Here is a 22325-nt window from a genome sequence, read left to right as displayed (position 1 = left end):
GACATTAGAAGATAATATTTCAGAACTGCCATAAGCACATTGAACTGCAAGTAAGCAAGGAATGATCTTTGAAGTTTGATAGTGGCTTTTTTGGAACGGGTGTGCTATGATCTTGGATTAATGTCAGAATTTCAGTCCTCCAATGTAGCATGAGCACTTTGGTTCTGTAGCATCAGAATAAAGTTACACAGCTCAGAACTCTTTAACAAGTCATGATACAGGTCTCCTGGGGAGGAGACTTTGCCGCAGTTTGTCAGAGTATAACATGACACTTCATTGTGATTGATGTGGGGACCCAGGTACACTTACTGAAATGCTGTTCTTTCTCTGCCATTCCCCACAGGTCATTGGCTTAAGTCTCTGACATGGTCCTCACAGCTGTTGGATTAGAGGAACTCCAGGGAGCAATCACACCACTGTCACCAAGACCAATCCTCAATAGTTGCCCCACAGTCTCCAGAGGGAGAAGCAGCAAGTGAATCACTCAGGAAGGTGGACAAGATTGATTAGAATCCACCTTGCTGTTATTTTCTACAGCTCTTGGAAACCCAGAAGCTAGTAGAGCAACGACTTGCTCAATTAGCTCCCAGAACAATTGATTTATCCTATTTGAGAGTGAATCAGGCTTATCCTCTCTGAAAGTTGCAAAAATGAGTGATGAGCTCAGTGAAACATACAAGAAGAGACTTGACAAGGCCAGCACTGGCAGCCTATTTCCTCTGCTTGGGGAATCTAGGACACACAGACACAGCAGGTCATTTATAACTGAGATGGGAATTCTCTTCACTCAGACGGTTATGTATCTTTATGTTTCTTTGTTCTAATGAAGCACTATTGAAGTCAAAACAATAACTCTGTTTCTCTTTCTATAAATGCTACCAGACAGGACACATTTCTCCAGCATTCTGTTTTTGTGTTGAATTTCCTCCATCGGTAGTTCTTTCTGTTTGTTTATGAGTACCTTTGCATTTGCCTACCACTGAGAGTTGTGGATCCTCCATTTTTGAGGATTGTTAAAGTTGAATAGACAGATTTTTAGCCCCTCAGGAAAACAAGTGATCTGGGGAGTGGTTAGGAAAGTGGGTCAGTGACAGAAGATCCTCTACAATCGTACTGAATAGTGAAACAGGCTCCATACAGTCCATAGAGGCTCCTCCTGCTCCTTTTCCCCATGTTCTAATGAGAATTCAGATGTTGGAACAATGTCCACTGGAACAGTAAAGACTAAAATGAGATTTACTAGAAGGTTGTATCATTCAGAATCATGACTGCGTTGTCATTCATGTTCCTTGAAGGAGACTTAAATAAATGCTGACGCACTACGAGATCAAATGAGTCTAATGTTCTTCTCATTTTCAGGATTGTAACATTCGAGTTCCTCCCACCTATGTGTCACCATTACTAACCTGCAGAACATTCCTTCCAGGACACGGGGCATCACAGCAGCTCACTGTGCCAGGGCTCCAGGTTCAATTCTAGCCTTGGGCGACTGTCTATGTGGCGTTTGCACATTCTCCCCCTGCCTGTGTGCCCCAGTTTCCTCCCACAGTTCAAAGATGTACAGGTTAGATGGATTGGCCATGCTAAATTGCCCATAGTATCCAGAGTCGTGTAGGTTAGGTGGATTAGCCATGGGAACTGCAGGGAGAGGGTACGGGGAGTGAGTCTGGGTGGGACGCTCTTCAGAGAGTCAGTATGAAGTTGTTCGACCGAAAGGCCTGTTTGTAAACTGTAGGGACTCTATGACACTAAGCTGGGCTAGTCAGGAACTGTGATACTCATAAAGTCATTATGTTAATTGCATAACATATTGCAAACCACTACGACAATGTTTGAAATAATATTGGCATAAATTTCAGACTTACAGTCATACATTCAGAAGGAACTGATTGCTGCTAATACATTTTCCTGAACCAATTTAAACAGTATACTCTATGAATTGTACTTAACAAGGATATACATTCTACAAACTCTTGCCATATTAATTCCACTAAGACTCAGGAATGTATTCCAGTCATGGATTAATCCCATGTATGGGATTTTTTTTCCATCACTGGGGAATTTAAATAAGATGGTGTGAGTTTCTTTTTAACTCAATCAGGATGTTGAGGCTGCTTGTGTTATTTTCCAAATTTATATATCTTTCACTCAAACCTGATAGTAATAATCAGACTCTGATGTTGAAATAATACTTTCCACATTTGAAACTGTACTTCTGCTGTTCCCAGCTGTCTGAAACAAGTTAAAAGCAAATTTCAGTCAGAAGGCAACTTCACTATCAGTCAGAGATCATGGGAACTGCAGATGCTGGAGAATCCGAGATAACGCAAGTGTGGAGATGGATGAACACAGCTGATGTTTTGGGCGTAGACCCTTCATCAGAAAAAGGGGATGGGGAGAGGGTTCTGAAATAAATAGGGAGCGAAGGGGAGGCGGATCAAAGATGGATAGAGGAGAAGATAGATGGAGAGGAGACAGACAAGTTAAAGAGTGGGGAGTAATGGAGCCAGTAAAGGTGAGTGTAGGTGGGGAGGTGGGGAGGAGATAGGTCAATCCAGAGAGGAACGATGGGTCAAGGGGGCGGGATGAGGTTAGTAGGTAGGAAATGGAGGTGCAGGGACAACCTGGGCTGGTTTTGGGATGCAATGGGGGGAGTGGAGATTTTGAAGCTGGTGAAATCTACATTGCTACCATTGGGCTGCAGGGTTCCCAAGCGGAATATGAGTTGCTGTTCCTGCAACCTTCGGGTGGCATCATTGTGGCACTGCAGGAGGCCCATGATGGACATGTCGTCTAAAGAATGCGAGGGGGAGTTGAAATGCTTCACGACTGGAAGGTGCAGTTGTTTATTGTGAACCGAGCGAAGGTGTTCTGCAAAGCGGTCCCCAAGCCTCCGCTTGGTTTCCCCAATGTAGAGGAAGCCACACCGGGTACAGTGGATGCAATAAACCACAGTGGCAGATCTGCAGGTGCTTGATGTGGAAAGTCATCTTGGGGCCTGGGATGGGGATGAGGGAGGAGGTGTGGGCAGGTGTAGCACTTCCTGCGATTGCAGGGGAAGGTGCCGGGTGTGCTGGGGTTGGAGGGGAGTGTGGAGCGGACAAGGGAGTCCCGGAGAGAGTCGTCTTCTCACACACAGACCTGTGGTGGCCAACAAAGATTTGACTACACTTATTCCATTTTCCTGCTCTTGATCTTTAGCCCTGGAGGCTACGAACGTAAATATTGTTTAAATATTTCATGATTCTGACTCAGCCTTTCAGGCAGTGAGTTCCAGATTTCCATCACCCTCTGGGAAAAAACCACCCTCTTCAACTCCCTTCTTCACTCTCAACTTGTTGCCTCAAATCCATATCCTCTGGTTATTGATCCCTCGACGAACATATAATGTGCCTTCCTGTTCAACTGTAGTCAAATGACTGGAGGGCCAAAATTGAACATTTTAAATTGACCCACGGTTGGAGAAATCAGGCTTGCTGGAAAATTAGGCAAACTAAATTAAATAGTATCAATAGAGGACAGAGGAAATCAAGATCAAAGAGATCAGAAGGTTCTGAGGGATCTAATTACAACCAGCCTGAAAGTTGTGTATTGGAGGAGTATCAATCAGACTTTCTGGCACTTTGACCTCCAGCTACATCTCCTGGGCATGGCAACAGTGAAGGATGTTGGTACGACCTCATTGGATACTTTGAACCTTGCTCATGACTCTAATGGCTAAAGGCCACAGGACACTCAGGAAGATCCAGGATGAGGAGCATAAGAATATACATCCTGAAGTGCTCCGTTCAGAGAAGACTCACAGTGAAAGCTTGAGCCGTTCGAGAAGTGGACCCCATCGTCTCAAGAGAGAAAGGATCCCACTGACATCTAAGACCCACCTTTATGGAAATGAGCCAGCCCTATATTGGAGAGGAAGGAGATTCCAGTTGCCCAGCTCAAACACATTCTGGGTAACATACCTCCTCAGTCAGATAGAGCTAAGTAGAGAATTTCTTTCAATTCATTTTTGTGGGATGTGGGTGTCGCTGGCTGGGCAGCACTTATTCCCCTTGAGAATGTGGTGGTGAGCTGCCTTCTTGAACTGTTGCGATCCACATGCTATACGTTGATCCACAATGTCCTGATGGAAGGAATTCCAGGATTTTGACACAGCGAAAGGAAGGGAACAACACTATATTTCCAAGGCAGGATGGTGAGTGATTTCAATAGAACTTGAAGGTGATGGTGTTTCCATATATCTGCTGCTCTTGCCTTTCTAAATGAAAGTGGTCATGGGACTGGATGGTGCTATCTGAGGATCTTTAGTGAATATCTGCAGTGCATCTTGTAGAAAGTGCACACTGCTGCTACTGGGCTAAGGTGGTGGAGGGAGTGAATGCTTGTAGCTGCGGTGCCAATCAAACAGGCTGTTTTGTCCTGGATGGTGTCAAATTTCTTGAGTATTGTTGGAGCTGCAGCTATCAAGGCAAGTGGGGAGTTTTCCATCACACTCCTGACTTGTACCTTGTTGACAGAAAAAAGGCTTTTGGTGGGGGTGCGGGTGGGGGCAGAATCAGGAGGTGGGTTACTTGCTGCAGTATCCCCAGCCTCTAACCCACTTTTGTAGGTACTGTGTTTATGTGGCGAGTCCAGATCAGTTTCTGGTCAATGGTAACCCCAGTGGGGAATTCAGTGATAGTAACTCCATTGAATGTCATAGGGCAGTGATTAGATTGTCTCTTATTGGTGATGGTCATAGCCGGGCTTTTGTGTGGTGTGAATGTTACTTGCCATTTGTCAACCCAAGTCTAGATATTGTCCAGATTTTTATGCATTTGGACATGGACAGCTTCAGTATCTGAGAAGTCATGAATGGAGCTGAATATTGTCCAATCCTCAGCAAACATCCTCACTTCTAACCTTATGATAGAGAGAGGCTGATTGATGAAGCAGTTAAAGATGAGGACTACCCTGGGGAACTCCTACAGAGAGGTACTGAAGCTGAGAAGATTGATCTGGAAGAACCACGAACAAATTCCTATGTGTCAAGTATGATCCTAACCAACAGAGTGTTTGTCCCTGATACCCATTTATTCCAGTTTGACTGGGGCTTCTTGATGCCACAGTTGGCCAAATGTAGCTTTGATGTGAAGGGCTGTCACTCTCATCTCACTTCTGGAATTTAGCTCTTTTGTCCATGTTTGAACTGAGGTTGTAATAATGACCGGAGCTGAGTGACCCTGGTAGAACTCAAACTGGATGTCAGTCAGCAAGTTATTGTTAAAAGTTGCTGTTTGATAGCACTGTTGATGACACTTTCAACCACCTTACTGACTATCAACATTAGACTCATGGGGCTTGGTTGGATTGGATTTGTGGGAATTTGGGAAATACTCACATGGTGCTTTTAATAAACAATATTTTGTTAATAAGATCAAGCTGAGCCAAAAACTGAGTTCTGTATACAGTTCCAATGTAAACTTCCTGTTCTTGAATTCTTTGTCTTGGCTAATAAAGGCAAGTATCCCATATGGCTTCTTAACCATCATTTTTACCTACATTTTGAGGATCTGTGAATACTCATACTAAGGCCCATCTGATCTTCAGTACTTTTCAGAGCCCTATCATTCATAGCATAATGTCTTGCCTTGCTAGCCTTCTCCAAATGCATTACCTCACACATTTCTAGGTAAAATTGCATCTGCCACTGCTCTATCCACCTGATTAGTTTATCGATATCTTTCTGCAAATTATAGCTGTCCTCCTTACTATTTACCACTGAACCAATTCTTATTGTATCATTTACAAATTTCTTAATCATATTCCCTCATTTAAGTACAGATTATTAATGTCCATTATAAACAGCAAGAGGGTCAGCACTGCACCTTGTGGAACCCCTTTGGAAACAGGCTTCCAGTTACAGAATAATCACAACCATTACCATTTGCTTCCTGTCTCTCACCTAATTTTGGACCCAACGCACAACCTTGCTGTGGATCCCGTGGGCTGTCACTTTCTTGACCAGCCTGCCAAGAAGAACCTTATCAAAAGCCTTGTTGAAGTCCATATAGACAACACTGAATGCATTACCTTCATCAATACCCCTGGCTACCTCCACAAAAGATTTAATCAAGTTTATCAAATATAACCTTCCCTTAACAAAACCATGCAGATGATCCCTGACTTATCCCTGTCTCTCCAAGTGCAGGTATAATCCTCAGAACGCTTTCTAGTATCTTCTGCAGTACTGACAGGCCTGTCATTTCAAGATATATCCTTTCCTCCTCTTTTTAATAATGGAACAATGTTAGCGGTCCTCTTTGGCCAGATAGATTTGAACAATACTGTCTGGGCCCCTGATATCTTTTGCCTCAATAGCCGAGGGTAAATATTCTTGGGCATGTGGATTTATCCACTTATTAGATCGCTAACCCTGATAGTACCATAAAGCAGAGATAACAAAGTGTAGATCTGGATGAACACAGCAGGCCAAGCGGCATCAGAAGAGCAGGAAAGCTGATGTTTCAGGTCTGGGTCCTTCTTCAGAAATGAGAGAGGGGAAAGGGATTCTGAAATAAATAGAGAGAGGGGGAGCCGGAGTGATTCAAAATTATCGGTGACTCCCCTTTCTTTATGAGAATCCAAGGGTGTCAATTGACCCTCAGGTCTTTTAAAGTCTTTTGCATACCATTTATAATGTTCACCAATTTTGCTGATTCTGAATTATTCTGAAACCATTTAAAGATACTGATGAATAATTGTCAGAGGAATAGATCCATTTTACTTCCAAGTACTGCATAGATTTTTGCAGTCTACTCTGGACCATTATTTAACTTGCCAATAATTGAATTACTGTTTAATCAAGAGATATCTCTGCGTCTACCTGCAACTTATCATCCCTTGTTCCAACTGTGAAAAAAGCCATGAGTGATTTTGTCATCCTGTGTACCATAAATGTAATATTTGGCCAATTAATAAAATCTGTAGAAACGGTTTACAGCATCAATTTCCTCTCATTTTCTTTTATTGAACCTTCAAACAATGAGCACCTGCAGATAACTATTTTTTTAACAAATCAGCCTCAGATGTTTCAAAAATAACTACTCATTCTCAATTAGGTGAAAACACATAATTTTCCAAGCCCTCCATATCTAATATATCAATAAGAATTTCAACAAAAACTTCAGTTCTTTTTCTTATTTAAACCAAAACACTTCTCAGATCCAGGTGCTTCTCATTTATTCTGTTATTTATCAGTTGGGAAGTGGGAACTAAGAATATGGGAAGTTGGGATTTATGACAAATTTCCCACCAAAAGGAACGTAGATTACTTTGTACCCAGAAAAATCTGTGCCGGCAAGAATGCTGTTAATAGACCCGAGTTCAAGGGAGTAAACATCAATCTGATGGAAGTCCTGAAACATTAACTCATGTTTCTGTCTCTACAGATTCAATTCCTACTGAATGTTTCCAACATTTTCTGCTCTTATTTCAGATTTCGAGCATTCAACATTATCGCAGCAAATTCAGGGAATCAGCTCTCTGCACTGATCAACCAGCTGGACTTCTACAATGATGCCAAGCATTCGACAAGCCAAAGGGAGACATCAACAGAGGTGATCTTTCTTTGTAAGCAAGATTAGTAAGAGTAAGCACCTTCTATGAATGAACACAATGTGAAACCTCCACTAAATGCAAATCAGTTGTGCACAGGCGGTATTTTTGTTACAGCAAGTCGGAACAAACTGGGGCTGAATACCTGAGCAACAAGACCAGGTTTGGCAGATGAAAGGTATGCCAAAAATGGATCTTGTATTAACAGTTTTACATATGGATGTGATAAGTACAATGGAATGGAGAGTTATGCAAATATTCCTAAATCCTCCTGTAAAACCAAATGTTTGAACAACTGCAGAAAGTTCTCTTCAGGTTGTTTAAATCAATGCATTGCATTAACAAAATGTTAAACTACTTTTACTCAAATTTACTCTTATAGCATGATCTATTCCAGGAAAATGTATTAGCAAAAGCTGTCAATCAAGAGGAGGAATGTGTAATGATTCAAACTGACGGTATTTTTGCCATTTGACATCCTGTGAGAAACGATATTTTGGTCCCTTTTGGGTATAGTTGATTTACAATTTCACTCAAACATTCCAGAATAATGAAGATGATTTTAACAAGCTTGTTCACAGGAAATTTATGGGATTGAATCCACCACCACATTTACTGCCTGCCTGATTATTTTGGGGAATGTGTTAAACGAACAGTCAGTCCAACCTGATCAAAATACCGTATTCTGAGAACAAATTTGCTGTCAAAGCAAATTACTTGCCTTATTGTTATTGATACATTGTGAATGAAAATCTGAGGGTTTTTTGAATTATGATGAAAAACAAATTATCCTAGTTTTCTGACAAATATTCTGGATTTTGCTAAACATGGACTACCTGGTGATTCATCAGCTTGCTGTGTATAATGTGTCATCATAAATACGGCGCATTTTGTAAGCCTTTCCAAAGCCAAGAGAGGGTGTGAGCCCAGTGAAAGACCACAGTGGTCCTCTGATGTACTATTCCTCTGAAGAAACACCAGCTTATCCTATGGCAGCTCAATGTGGCTATGCTTATGCAATGACTACAAAGGTTTTATTTGCTTTCTTTGCTAGAAGCAGAATGTATGAGCTCTGTGCCCTGATCACCATCTGACATCTGACTGTTAAACACCAGAAGTGAAAGGTTTTATGGACAGAGTCCGGGCAGCACATACTTTTTCAGATTTTATTTTGACCAACATATCATAAAACACCAACAACACTGTTTACCTATACCGCCTCTACATTCAGTCATCCAAGTATTCTCTCAGTTATCCCTTAAAATATAATCATCATCTGTTCTCTACATCCATTTGACCTGAGACATCACTGCCAGGCCCTGCTAGATGATAACTGATGCCCCATTTCCTTTCTTCAAAATATATTAGTAAATATATGCTAATAATGACAAACAAGCAAAAAATAGAAAATAATTCAATATTGTAAGAAGTAACAACATAATATGTTCATATTATATTATATGCCCAGTTCTTTGGACAAAAGTCTTCTCCCTGTCCCACTAATCCCTTCATCTACCTTCAACACTCTCCCTCCACCTGGACACCTTCCTTTAGTCTCTAATCTGCACTTGACCTGTTCTTCGAGAACTGTCAATGTGATATCAGTCACCTCAATTTCTCTGCTTCCCTCACCCATTATAACGTATTATAACCAGCTTAATTTACTGTTCTCTGTGTTCTCAGATCCAACTTTGATTTTGTCATCAAACCTGTTGACATGGGTGGTGCTGCTGTTGTCTGGCATGCTGACCTCTAACTTGTGGAGGCTGAGTACCAGCTCTCAGATGCCTCCTCCTATTTCTCCCTGAACAATAAAGCCCCATTGAAAATCAATGTCTTGTATCCACAATCATCACTAACCTTATCTCATATGAGACTCCCTGCCCCCTGCACCTCCCTAACCTTCCATCTCTCAATCCTCCAATCCTGTACAGCACACTTCTAACTTCTTCCCAAAATCTACAAACAGGACTGCCCAGGGAGACCATTGTTTCAACCTGTTCCTGCCCCACAGAACATATCTCTTCCTACTTTGACTCAATTTTGTCCCTTCTTACCCAATGTCTTCCCATTAACATCCACAATTCATCTCATGGCTGACGTCAGTTTCTAAATTTCCAATTTTCCAGCTCAAGCTGCCTTCCCTTCACCATGGATATGCAATCTACTGCACATTGCTCCCCCATCAAGATGCTCTGAGGACTGCCCAATTCTTCCTTGAGAGAAGGCCAGACCCATCCCCACCTCCATTCACCACCCCCTATCTGCCTCACTGAACTCATCCACACTTTGACCAACTTTTCTTTAAACTCCTCCTGCTCTCTTCAGGTCAAAGGGGTGGCCATGGGTACACACATGGGCCCCATTTATGCCTAACTCTTTTTGGGGGCGCGTGTAATACTCCTTGTTCTGATCCTATTCAGGTTCCTTCATGCAACTGTTTCTCTGGTACATTGGTGACATCTTCGGTAATGCTTCCCATCTGGAATTGGAAAAATATATCAGTTTTGCTTCCAATTTCCAACCCGCTCTTACCTTCACCTCTGACTCCTCCCTTCCCCTCTTCAACATCTCTGTTTCCATTTCTGGGGATAGGCTGGTCACCAATATCCACTACAAACACACTGACTCTCACAGCTCCCTTAACTATATATCCTCACACACTACTTCCTCTAAGGATTCCTGTAAGAACATTCTGATCACCCAGTTTCTCTGTCTCTATCACATCTGTTTTGATGATGCTATCTTTTTCAGATATGTCCAGTTTTTTCCTCATCTAGGGATTCCCCATAACTGTGGCTTAAAGGGGCCCTTAGCCAAGTCCAAAGCATTTCCTGCACTCTGCCCTCATGCCTGCCCTCCACTTCCACAATAATGATAGGGACCCATCGTCCTCATATTCCACCCCACCAGCCTCAGTATCCAAAGAATCATAAGCAGCAATATACTGGGAGGGCAATGGCATGGTGGTGTTATCTCTGGACTGTTAATCCAGAGTCCCGGATAACATTTTGGGGTCTTGGATTCCAATCCCATGACAGCAGATGGTGGAATTTGAATCAATAAAATATCTGGAATTAAGAATCTAATGATGTCCATGAATCTAAAGTCAATTGTCAGAAAAACCCATCTGGTTCACTGATGTCCTTTAGGGAAGGAAGCTGCATGTGACTCCAGACCCACAGCAATGTGATTGACTCTGAACTGCTCTCTGGGCAATTAGGGATGGGCAGAGATACCCTCATCCTGTTAATGAATAAGAAAAGACATTTCTGCCACTTCCAGTGGGCTACCACCACCGGACACATATTCCCCTCCCCTCCTTTGCTGGCCTTTGCAGGGACTACTCCTTCCAAGGAACACTGATACATCCCTCCTCCACTCCCAACACCCCCACAACTCCATGGCCCCTTCCCTTTTAATTGCAGACAGTGTAACACTTGTCCACTTACTCCTCTCTCCTCACTATTTTAGGCTGTAGACACACATTCCAGGTGAAGCAGCTTGTCACCTGGAAAGTCTACCTGCACTTTATTCAGTCTAGTCTACAGTATTCACAGCTCACAATGTGGCCTCCTCTACACAGGGAAGACAAAACGCAGACTGGGTGGCCACTTTGCCGGGCATCTACTCTCTGTTTGTAAAAATGAACCCAAACTTCCAGTTACCTGTTGCTTCAACATACTGCCATGTTCCCTGGCCAATATTTCTGTCTCAGACCTGCTGCAATGCTCCAGTGATGCACAACGCTAGCCTGGGGAGCTACACCCTTATTTTCTGCTGAGGTACTTCATAAACTTCAGGCTTCAATATTGAGTTTAACGAGGTCAAAATGTGAACAGACTCCCCTATGCTTTTTACCCTTCCCCCACACCCCAGGTCCTGTTTTGTACAGGTTGTTCACAGCACAGTGTACCTTTCTTCAACCATTTGTACTTCTTGTTAGCATCCTACCTAGCATTTATCTTTCTCCCGGCTTATCAGCATCAATCCCTTTGCCTATTGTCTAGCCTTTGCTCAGGCTGGACACACACACTGTTGCCACAAACATCCTTCTGTGAATAACTCAATCCTGATGCCAAAAGCCTGCCAAACATTGACAAGGGATAAATGAGGAATGTGTTGAAATACTCTCCACTTCTCTGAATGACTGTAGGTCCAAGAAAGCCCAAGGAGCTTGACATCTTCTGGGACAAAGTGACTTACTTGATTGGCAATGCATCCACAAGCCTGCTCCATCACTATTACTCAGTAGCAGCAGTGTGGACCATCTACAATATGCATTGTAGAAATTCACCAAATGGTCCTCAAATAGTACCTCCCAAACCCACAATAACTACCATCTGGAAGGTCAAAGGCACCAAATACATGGGAACGCCATCTCCTGCATGTTCCCATCCAACCCACTCACCATCTTGACTGGGAAACATATCATCGTTCCTTCAGAGTTGTCCTTTCCTCACAGCACTGTGGATATATTTACAACAAATGGATTGAAGTGGTTCAAGAAGGCAATTCACTAACACTTCTTAAGAGAAACTAGGGATGGGAAATAAATGCTGATTCAGCCAGCAATGCCCACATTGCGCAAGTAGATAAGGTTAAATCAGGCAACTGTCTGCTGTTATCCACCCATTTAGATTTGGAGATTTCTACATTGTCCAGCATCTGTTTAAAAGCATTTTTAAAACCAACGCTAATCCTCAGTCCTTTCATCATTCACACACTTTGTCGATTAATGTTATCCCATTGTAATGCAAGTTGATGGACTACTCAATTTGTATTGCTACTGAATCCTTTTAAGAATTTTTTCCAAATTTCAGTAAAGAAAAATGCCATATTTATGACTCGAATGAGAAAATGGATTTCTGCCACTAAGGAACTTGTTTACTACTTCTGAAAAGTTTTTTTTTCTAATTTATTTTAGCTTCCCAAGATAAGGGGAATTCCTAACTCTGGTCCCCAAATCACAAAAACCGTCCTGCACTTGAGAGCTAATCAATAAATCAAGTTCAAACATAGAATTGTATAAGAAGGTCACTACAATCAAGACGTTTAATGTTTCTGGCATTTCTCAATGATGGAAACTTCAACACACAATTCTCCATTTCTAATGTTTTCAATATTTTCTTCAACCTAGTAACATCTTCCAGCTTGGGATTTTTCATAGTTGTACACAACACTAATATTCAAAAACTGACCTCTGGTTTAATTTGGGTGCCCAACCAATTCAATTGTTGAATTAGATCTTAAAATCCTCCATTTCAGCTTTGGAAGCCACTGAATCTTTTCATGAAGCCCTCCTTTAACTTACTGCTATGGGACTGACATTTACCAGACAAGATTATTGATGAAAACTGACTGTCAATCTCTTTTGCTTGATTTCCAATGCAATGTAGTTAGAAGCTCTGGAAGATGAATTTCCAATTTTGAATTCTGCTTTGAGCCCATTTATAGCAATGTTTTCACATTCACTTCTGCCACTCCACAAAACATTATTTATGTGCTTCATTAAGATGCCTGAAAGCTGCCAGCCATGGCACCAGTAAAACGTGACAGGATTTGCTTTCAACTGGAAAAATCCAGTTTTAATAAGACAGACCTCACTAAGAAATACGAAACTAAGCCATGTACGCAAGTTCCAGAGTGATGACACTACTTCTGGCGCCTTGTTTAAAAGGTGAAGAAAGCTTCCCTTTTGAATTGATCTCCCTGAAGAAATGCAGCAGCCGGTGCTATGAAATGTGTGAATACAAAAATACTGAAATAGTGTGATCGACAAGCATATCTACACATGTGTTGCTTACAAAGACAAGAAAATCTTTAAAAGTACTTATCCTTACATTATGAATCTAAACTTTGGTCCTCTGCTTTTCCTTCAAACCATTGTGCTACTAATATGGCTTTAGCTGTTTAAGTTCCATCAGGATATAACTTCTGCACCCATATCCATCTAATGTGTTTGGGCTGGCTATCTCCCAGCTGGCTCCTCTTTGTACATCTCAAATTCTCTCTACCTTCATAACTCCTGCTGTTTGGTAACTTTTATTAACCTGTCATCAAATTTGTTCATAGCTGCTAAGACTTTCCAATCATGTAAGCTGCTGCTCCTGGAGTCACCATGGTCTGTTTTGTAGTTCTTGACCTTGTTCAACTATTGCTTCAATCTTATGTTCTATCTCTACGTGTTACAGAATGATCTCCCTCTCCTAATGATAGGAATTAATAAAATCATTCATGATGTCATCATTGGGACACTTTTGTTTCCATTGTCTGAACCACTGCTTAAATATTCACTTGCCTTTCACTTTGGACTTCATGTTCCCATGCCATGACCTTCATTTCATCTACAATTAACAATTGTTATGTTTCCCAGTTGCCTTATCTGTTATAATAGTCTGATCAATCCTTTGAACATTTCCTTCTGGTAAGTATTTGACATTAGTACCCAATGCTGGTAGTTACTTTTCGGATCAATGGCTTCATTTTGATCATCAGAATATTACACAAATATGTACAGATTGGAAATGAGATATGAGTCTTCAGAATAAAGAAGTGAAAGGATCAGTCTTTGGGTTGCTCGAGAACAGTATATGGTGGAACATTATGACTGTTATGTTGGGTGACTTTGATTGTACTGCCATTGGCTTAGCAAGTTAATGGAGTTTCTTTTATTCTATTTCCTCTTTTCGGTAATTGGCTTGCAGCAGTCAAAGCATTTCATTTTTTCCTACAATGCAAAGGTGTTCCATGGTTGTCCTCAAGCTGAGACTTTCCTACACCACAAGCCCACACTGACACATCAGTCCACCAACAAATCCAGGCAGGAATTACAGTTGGTTTTTAATCTCTGTTTTGTATGCTCCTGGAGGGGTAAAACAGAAGCCTGTAATTTGATTCATGGTCATAGTCTGGAATAAACCTGGAGGAGAGCATTTCCTGGCAAGAAGAGGCAATTACATTACTGTGCACCTCTGCCTTTTGACATCTTGCTCTTTGAAGCTCCCTTGGGGCCTTTCAATGCGCGATCTTCCATGGGCTCACACAGGGAAAGTTTTGGCAGTGAATTCAACACTGTAGTTACCACATACATTATCAGCCAAGCTTGGCTTGTAGTGAGTTAAAAACTAAATAAAAACCAAAAGAACCGCAGATGCTATAAATCAGAGACAAAAATAGCAATCGCTGGAAAAGTTCATCAGGTTTGGGAAATCAGATTTCAGGTCGAGTGGCCCTTCCTCAGAACATTGAGAAACAATCTTGTCCAAAATTACAAATTGCCTGTAAATAACTCTGGGCTCTGATCCATTGTCATGACTTCACCTTATATTGATCATTTCAACTTTTTTTGTAATAATATTGCTGACGTAATAAATAAATCCTTTTAAAGTTGTGATGTTTGCGTCGTATCACAGCTGACCCTCTTGGTGACCAATCACCATTGCATTTGCTGTTCTACTGCCAGCTGCACTCCAGTTCTGCTTTCACCCAGATTTTTGCCTCACAATTTGTTCTGTTTGTTCCCCTGCTGACAATCTTACTCACTGTCCCATACATTGACTCATTCACCACTTAGGTCCTACCTTGCTTCAGCCCCACTAAGTGCCCTGTTTCTGCCTCCCACAGTAACTCACTGGCTGCCTTGCTCAATGCCTCAAAAGCTGCCTTGCTTGTTGCTGCACTGACTGCCCTGCCCCTAGCCTATTCCACCCCAAATGCTACACTTTCCATTTCATTCTGTACCCCATTCACAACCCTGCACAGTGCATGGCATGCTGCTGTGTATGCAGTTGCACTTGCCAACCTATTTGCATTCCCCCCACCACATATCTCATCATATCTAAAATATCCAAATAAAAGAGAACTGAGGTAGACTGTCTATTTAATTGCTGTCATAATAAAGAAAGGCATTCCATTGGCCTTCTGAATTGCTTGCTGTACCTGCGTACTAACCTTTCATGGCTCATGCACTAGAATATCAAAAAATCTCTATACCTCAGACTCTGTAAGTTGTTGTCCATTTAAATAATATTCTGCTTTTTTATTCTTCCTGCCAAAGTGAACAACTTCATATCACTCCACAAATTAACTCCATTTATCAAACTTTTGCCCACTCACTCAACTTATTGGCATTAGAGGCAGTCCAGAGAAAGTTCACCAAGCTGATGCTGAGTATGGAGGCACTGTCTTATAAGGAAAGGTTGAGTTGAATCAGACTAAGTCCATTGGAATTTAGAAGAACAAGATGCAACTTTATTGAAACATATAGCTTTTTTAGGAGACTTGACAACATAGATTTAGAGAGATAACACAATGTGGAGCTGGAGGGACACAGCAGGCCAGGCAGCATCAGAGGAGCAGGAAAGCTAACATTTCGAGTCTTTGCTTTTATAGTCTAGAAAGTATAGTTTCAGTGTAATGCTTGGAACCAGGGTCAGGTGGGTTTCATTCATTATGAAATCCTTGAATTGAACTGTTATCCTGAGCCAATTAGGGACCCCTGGCTGACAGATATAAACAGGAAATTCAGACAGTCTCCTGATCCTAGGGACTGGCTTTGAGCTGGCAAGTGAGAGCCCATGTACAAACCATATGTAAATAAAGGCTGACTTGGTGCCAGGATACCAGCCTCTGTCCAGTTATTTTACTCAGTATAAGGGGTTGTACATTTGAGTTGCAGATGAAGAGGAATTTCTTCCCTTAGAGGGCTAAGAACCTGTGGAATTCTATACAAAAGAGGGGTATTGGGGTTGGGCTGTGCACCATATTCAAAACTAAGACAGACAGGTTTTTAGTGATTTGGGGAAAAGGCAGAAAACTGGAATTGACGTTGTCAGATAAGCCATTATCTTTATTGAAAAGCAGAGAAAAACCAATGGGCTGAATGGCTTACTTCTGCTCCAATGCCTTATGGTCTCACAATCTATCTGTTTAAGTTTGCAGCCTGCTTCTGTTCTCTTCAGACCATATTTTTCTGCCTAACTTTGTGTCATCCACAAGTTAAGCCAAAGTAGAGTCATAGAGTCATCCAGCATGGAAACAGACCCTTCGGTCCAACTTGTCTTTTCTGAAAAAGTTGCCCAAACTAAACTAGTCCCATGTGCCAGAATTGGACCCACACCTCTCTAAACTTTTCTGATTCATGTACTGGTCTAGATGTCTTTTAAATGTTCTAACTGTTTGTATATACCACCTCCTCTGGCAATTCATTCTACATACGAACCACACTCTATATGAAAAAAATTGCCCCCATGTCCCTTTTAAATCTTCCCCCCCCTCACCTTAAAAATATGCCCACTAGTTTTGAACTTCTCCCATCCTTTGGAGAAGACCTTTGCTGTTCACCTCATCTACGCCCCTGATGGTTTTATAAAACTCCATAAGGTCATCCCTCAACATCCTACACTCTAGTGAGAAAAGTCACAGCCTATCCAGCCCATTTTTATAACACAAACCTTCCAGTCCCATTAACATCCTGGTAAATATTTTCTGAAAACTTTCCAATTTAACAATATTCTACCTATGGCAGGGTGGCCAGAACAATACACAGGACCACAAAAGTAGCCTTACCAACATTCTGTACAACCTCAACATAACATCCCAGCTCCTATGCTCAATGGCCTGAGCAATGAAGGGAAGCTTGCTAAGTGCCTTCTTAACCATCCTGTCAACTGTGATACAACTTTCAAAGAACTCCATGGTCTGAACCCTCCAGTCTCTCTGTTCAGCAACACTACCCAGGGCCCTACCAGTATGTGCATAAGCCCTGCACTTGTTCATTTTAACAAGATGTAATACCTCACATTTATCCAAATTAACCTCCATCTGCCACACCTTAGCCCATTAGGCCAACTGATCAAGATCCCTTTGAAATCTTAAATAGCCTTCTTCACTGATAATAAAATGTGAGGCTGGATGAACACAGCAGGCCAAGCAGCATCTCAGGAGCACAAAAGCTGACGTTTCGGGCCTAGACCCTTCATCAGAGAGGGGGATGGGGGGAGGGAACTGGAATAAATAGGGAGAGAGGGGGAGGCGGACCGAAGATGGAGAGCAAAGAAGATAGGTGGAGAGGGTGTAGGTGGGGAGGTAGGGAGGGGATAGGTCAGTCCAGGGAAGACGGACAGGTCAAGGAGGTGGGATGAGGTTAGTAGGTAGCTGGGGGTGCGGCTGGGGGTGGGACGAAGGGATGGGTGAGAGGAAGAACCGGTTAGGGAGGCAGAGACAGGTTGGACTGGTTTTGGGATGCAGTGGGTGGGGGGGAAGAGCTGGGCTGGTTGTGTGGTGCAGTGGGGGGAGGGGATGAACTGGGCTGGTTTAGGGATGCAGTGGGGGAAGGGGAGATTTTGAAACTGGTGAAGTCCACATTGATACCATATGGCTGCAGGGTTCCCAGGCGGAATATGAGTTGCTGTTCCTGCAACCTTCGGGTGGCATCATTGTGGCAGTGCAGGAGGCCCATGATGGACATGTCATCAAGAGAATGGGAGGGGGAGTGGAAATGGTTTGCGACTGGGAGGTGCAGTTGTTTGTTGCGAACTGAGCGGAGGTGTTCTGCAAAGCGGTCCCCAAGCCTCCGCTTGGTTTCCCCAATGTCAGCTCTTCCCCCCCACCCACTGCATCCCAAAACCAGTCCAACCTGTCTCTGCCTCCCTAACCGGTTCTTCCTCTCACCCATCCCTTCGTCCCACCCCCAGCCGCACCCCCAGCTACCTACTAACCTCATCCCACCTCCTTGACCTGTCCGTCTTCCCTGGACTGACCTATCCCCTCCCTACCTCCCCACCTACACCCTCTCCACCTATCTTCTTTGCTCTCCATCTTCGGTCCGCCTCCCCCTCTCTCCCTATTTATTCCAGTTCCCTCCCCCCATCCCCCTCTCTGATGAAGGGTCTAGGCCCGAAACGTCAGCTTTTGTGCTCCTGAGATGCTGCTTGGCCTGCTGTGTTCATCCAGCCTCACATTTTATTATCTTGGAATCTCCAGCATCTGCAGTTCCCATTATCTCTCTCTAGCCTTCTTCACTGTCCACTTTACCACCAATTTTGACGTCATTTGCAAATGGGCTAACCATGCCTCCTAAATTCTTATCAAAATTGTTCATATAAATAACAAGCAACAGTGGACACAGCACTGATCCCTGTGGAACACCACTGGTCACATGCCTCCTGTCTAATAAACAACATTTCCAACCCAAAATGTCAACATTCCTGCACCCCTGATGCTGCCTGTTCTGCTGTGTTCCTCCAGCTCCACACTGTGTTACCTCCACCATCACCCTCTGTCTTGTACTGTCAAGTCAATTTTGTACCCAACTGGAGAGATCTGCCTGAGTCCCATTTGGTCAAACTTTACAAATCAGTTTACTATGCAGAACCTTGTCAAAGATATATTTTTCTCCTTAAAAGAACTCAAATAAAATATTTAAATATGATTTCTCTTTCACAAAAATCCTTCAATCCATTTCAAGAAGGCAGTTTACCACCAGCTTTTCAAGGGCTCTTAAGGGACAATAATTGTTTTTCTAACATTTAGCTGTAGCGCCAGTTTCTGTGTTGTAATCGCCTGTAAATTATATATAGCTCTATACTTTTATTATACATTGAAGCACACCCCTAAGAATGCTCAAAAAAAAGAGTAAAATTGACCTCACTTAATGCATATGTTGTAAGCCAAGTGGAATTGTAAAAGCGAAATATATTTTTCCCTGATTTATGTATGGTATTTTCCTAGATGACCATTTCTGGTACATTTGTGGCATTTGCCACTTCTACCAATACATGTTACTGGGTAAGGGTCATTTGAGGCGGTTCACTGTCACTAATCCTTCTTTGTCTGAAATTAGTCTTGGTCTATCTAGTGATTATTGATGGAGGATGCACTTCTACGCAATTGGTACAAAGGAGGCATTGGTCTTAGATAACAAGTTTTATTGCATAATAGCAACAATTGTGATTACATTTGGTCTGACATAATTACTAGGACCATAGGCAGCTGCTACAGATACATTAGCTCCCTCTGAAAACTAAAATAGGATTTCTTGTCTGCAACCATAGATGAGGTGTAACTCTGTAGAATGGATGAAACCAATGTAACATGATAATTAACCCTACCAGAACCATTACAGCATCATGTATTAAGATTCCTCTCAGCATGGTTTAATTGAAATCGGTCACCTTCATGTGACAAAGGAACAGCATTCTGAGCACTTGTGATTTTAAATCGGCCTGTTGAATTTTTACCTGGCATTGTGTGACTTCTGACCTTTTCTCAAAGACTAACTTACTTCATCAATTCCTGCAATGTATGGTTAATTTGCAATTCCCTTTGCTTTTCTGGCACATACAAAAAGAAGAAAGTGTGTAATATTTTGGGTTGTCTAGCATCCCCAAGGGTGATGTCACTGGACTGGATAGATCATGGAAAAATAGTCCAGAAATGCCTAATCAAAACTTTTAATAAAATTCGGCCCTCAAAATGTTTTCCCACTCTGAACAAATTCAGCCTCATGTGAATGACATATTTGTCATTGTCATGCACACAAAACTGGAAGGAACCCATTAACTCGTCAATAACATCTTAACCAGCATAAAATTCACCAGGGAAGAGAAGACCAAATCCCATTCCTGGATGTAATGGTTGAATAAAGAGCCAACGGTGAGCTCCAGACCCAGCATATATAGAAAAGTCACCCAAACGGACAAAAAATACTTAACTATAACAGCAACCACTCCAACACCCACAAATGGAGTTGCATCAGAATTCTGTTCAAAAGAGCCATAACACACTAAAGCACTGCAGAACTGTGCAAAGCCAAAGAACACTTCCACAGTGTTTTTAGAAATAACAGCCACCAAAAAAGCAGAGCCCACCGGTACTTACTCAACAGACAACACACAGCACCCCCGAATACACTAATCAACCTGCCATACATCAAGATCTTTTCAGAGATGACTACCAGACTATCCTGACCACTAGGAATCATGGTAGCACACAAACCCACAGCTACTGTACAACTAGTACTGACAAGAACAAAGGATCCCATACCCACAACTAACAGGAACAATGTTATGCATTAAATCTCATGTAAGGACTCCCACAAACACTACATTGGATAGATCAGGAGAAAACTACCTATCAGGGTACATGAGCACCAAATAGCTACGATGAGCCACGACCAACTGTCATCAATTTCCATATACATGGACAAAGAAGGCCACCAATTTGACTGGGACAATGTAACTACCCTTGGAAAAGCCAATCAAAGGCATGCATGAGAGTTCCTAAAGGCCTTATACTCAACCTGGAACTCCACCAACAAACATGTGGAAATAGGCCCCTTTTACCAACCACAATGAAGCAGAACTGGAAATGAGGCTAAATGCCACATTAGACTGGACCCACATAAATTACAAGTGGGACAGACAAAGAGTGCTTCATCAGAGGCACACTGATGATATTACCTAGTATGGTATCGAAACATCTACAAGCCAACCTACCAGTTTGGTGAACAAATCAACAACTCCAAATTCAGCCTACTTTACACAGTGTGACTGAAACATCGACAATAACATGAGAAAGCAAAGAACCAAAGTGTTAAAAGGACAATATTCGTGAATATTAGTTATGAACAATCAACATTAAAAATTACAGAAGTATCAGCTAGATACAACGCCTGATACACAAGGACCAGCAGTATTTTCCTCATTGTTTCTGCAAGCAAATCCCACCAAAACTAATTTGAGGGTTGTAGTATCAGAGATAATGGGAACTGCAGATGCTGGAGATTCCAAGATAATAAAATGTGAGGCTGGATGAACACAGCAGGCCAAGCACCAACAAACATGTGGAAATAGGCCCCTTTTACCAACCACAATGAAGCAGAACTGGAAATGAGGCTAAATGCCACATTAGACTGGACCCACATAAATTACAAGTGGGACAGACAAAGAGTGCTTCATCAGAGGCACACTGATGATATTACCTAGTATGGTATCGAAACATCTACAAGCCAACCTACCAGTTTGGTGAACAAATCAACAACTCCAAATTCAGCCTACTTTACACAGTGTGACTGAAACATCGACAATAACATGAGAAAGCAAAGAACCAAAGTGTTAAAAGGACAATATTCGTGAATATTAGTTATGAACAATCAACATTAAAAATTACAGAAGTATCAGCTAGATACAACGCCTGATACACAAGGACCAGCAGTATTTTCCTCATTGTTTCTGCAAGCAAATCCCACCAAAACTAATTTGAGGGTTGTAGTATCAGAGATAATGGGAACTGCAGATGCTGGAGATTCCAAGATAATAAAATGTGAGGCTGGATGAACACAGCAGGCCAAGCACCAACAAACATGTGGAAATAGGCCCCTTTTACCAACCACAATGAAGCAGAACTGGAAATGAGGCTAAATGCCACATTAGACTGGACCCACATAAATTACAAGTGGGACAGACAAAGAGTGCTTCATCAGAGGCACACTGATGATATTAACCTCTGCTCCTGAGGTGCTGCTTGGCCTGCTGTGTTCATCCAGCCTCACATTTTATTATATTGAGGGTTGTAGTGATTGTTTTTCAACTTTAAGTATGAAAATTGTTTGCCCTGGGGAAAGCAATGGCCCAGCAGTATTATTGCTAAACTGATGATCCAAAGAGCCAGGAGATGAATTCCATAGAACTCTAGAACGAAGAGTTTGATGATGACTGCTGCTGATT

Source organism: Stegostoma tigrinum, chromosome 6 (genome assembly GCF_030684315.1).
Source record: "Stegostoma tigrinum isolate sSteTig4 chromosome 6, sSteTig4.hap1, whole genome shotgun sequence".
Taxonomy (NCBI): domain Eukaryota; kingdom Metazoa; phylum Chordata; class Chondrichthyes; order Orectolobiformes; family Stegostomatidae; genus Stegostoma; species Stegostoma tigrinum.
The sequence above is the reverse complement of the archived record's forward strand: the minus strand, read 5'-3'. Positions refer to the sequence as shown.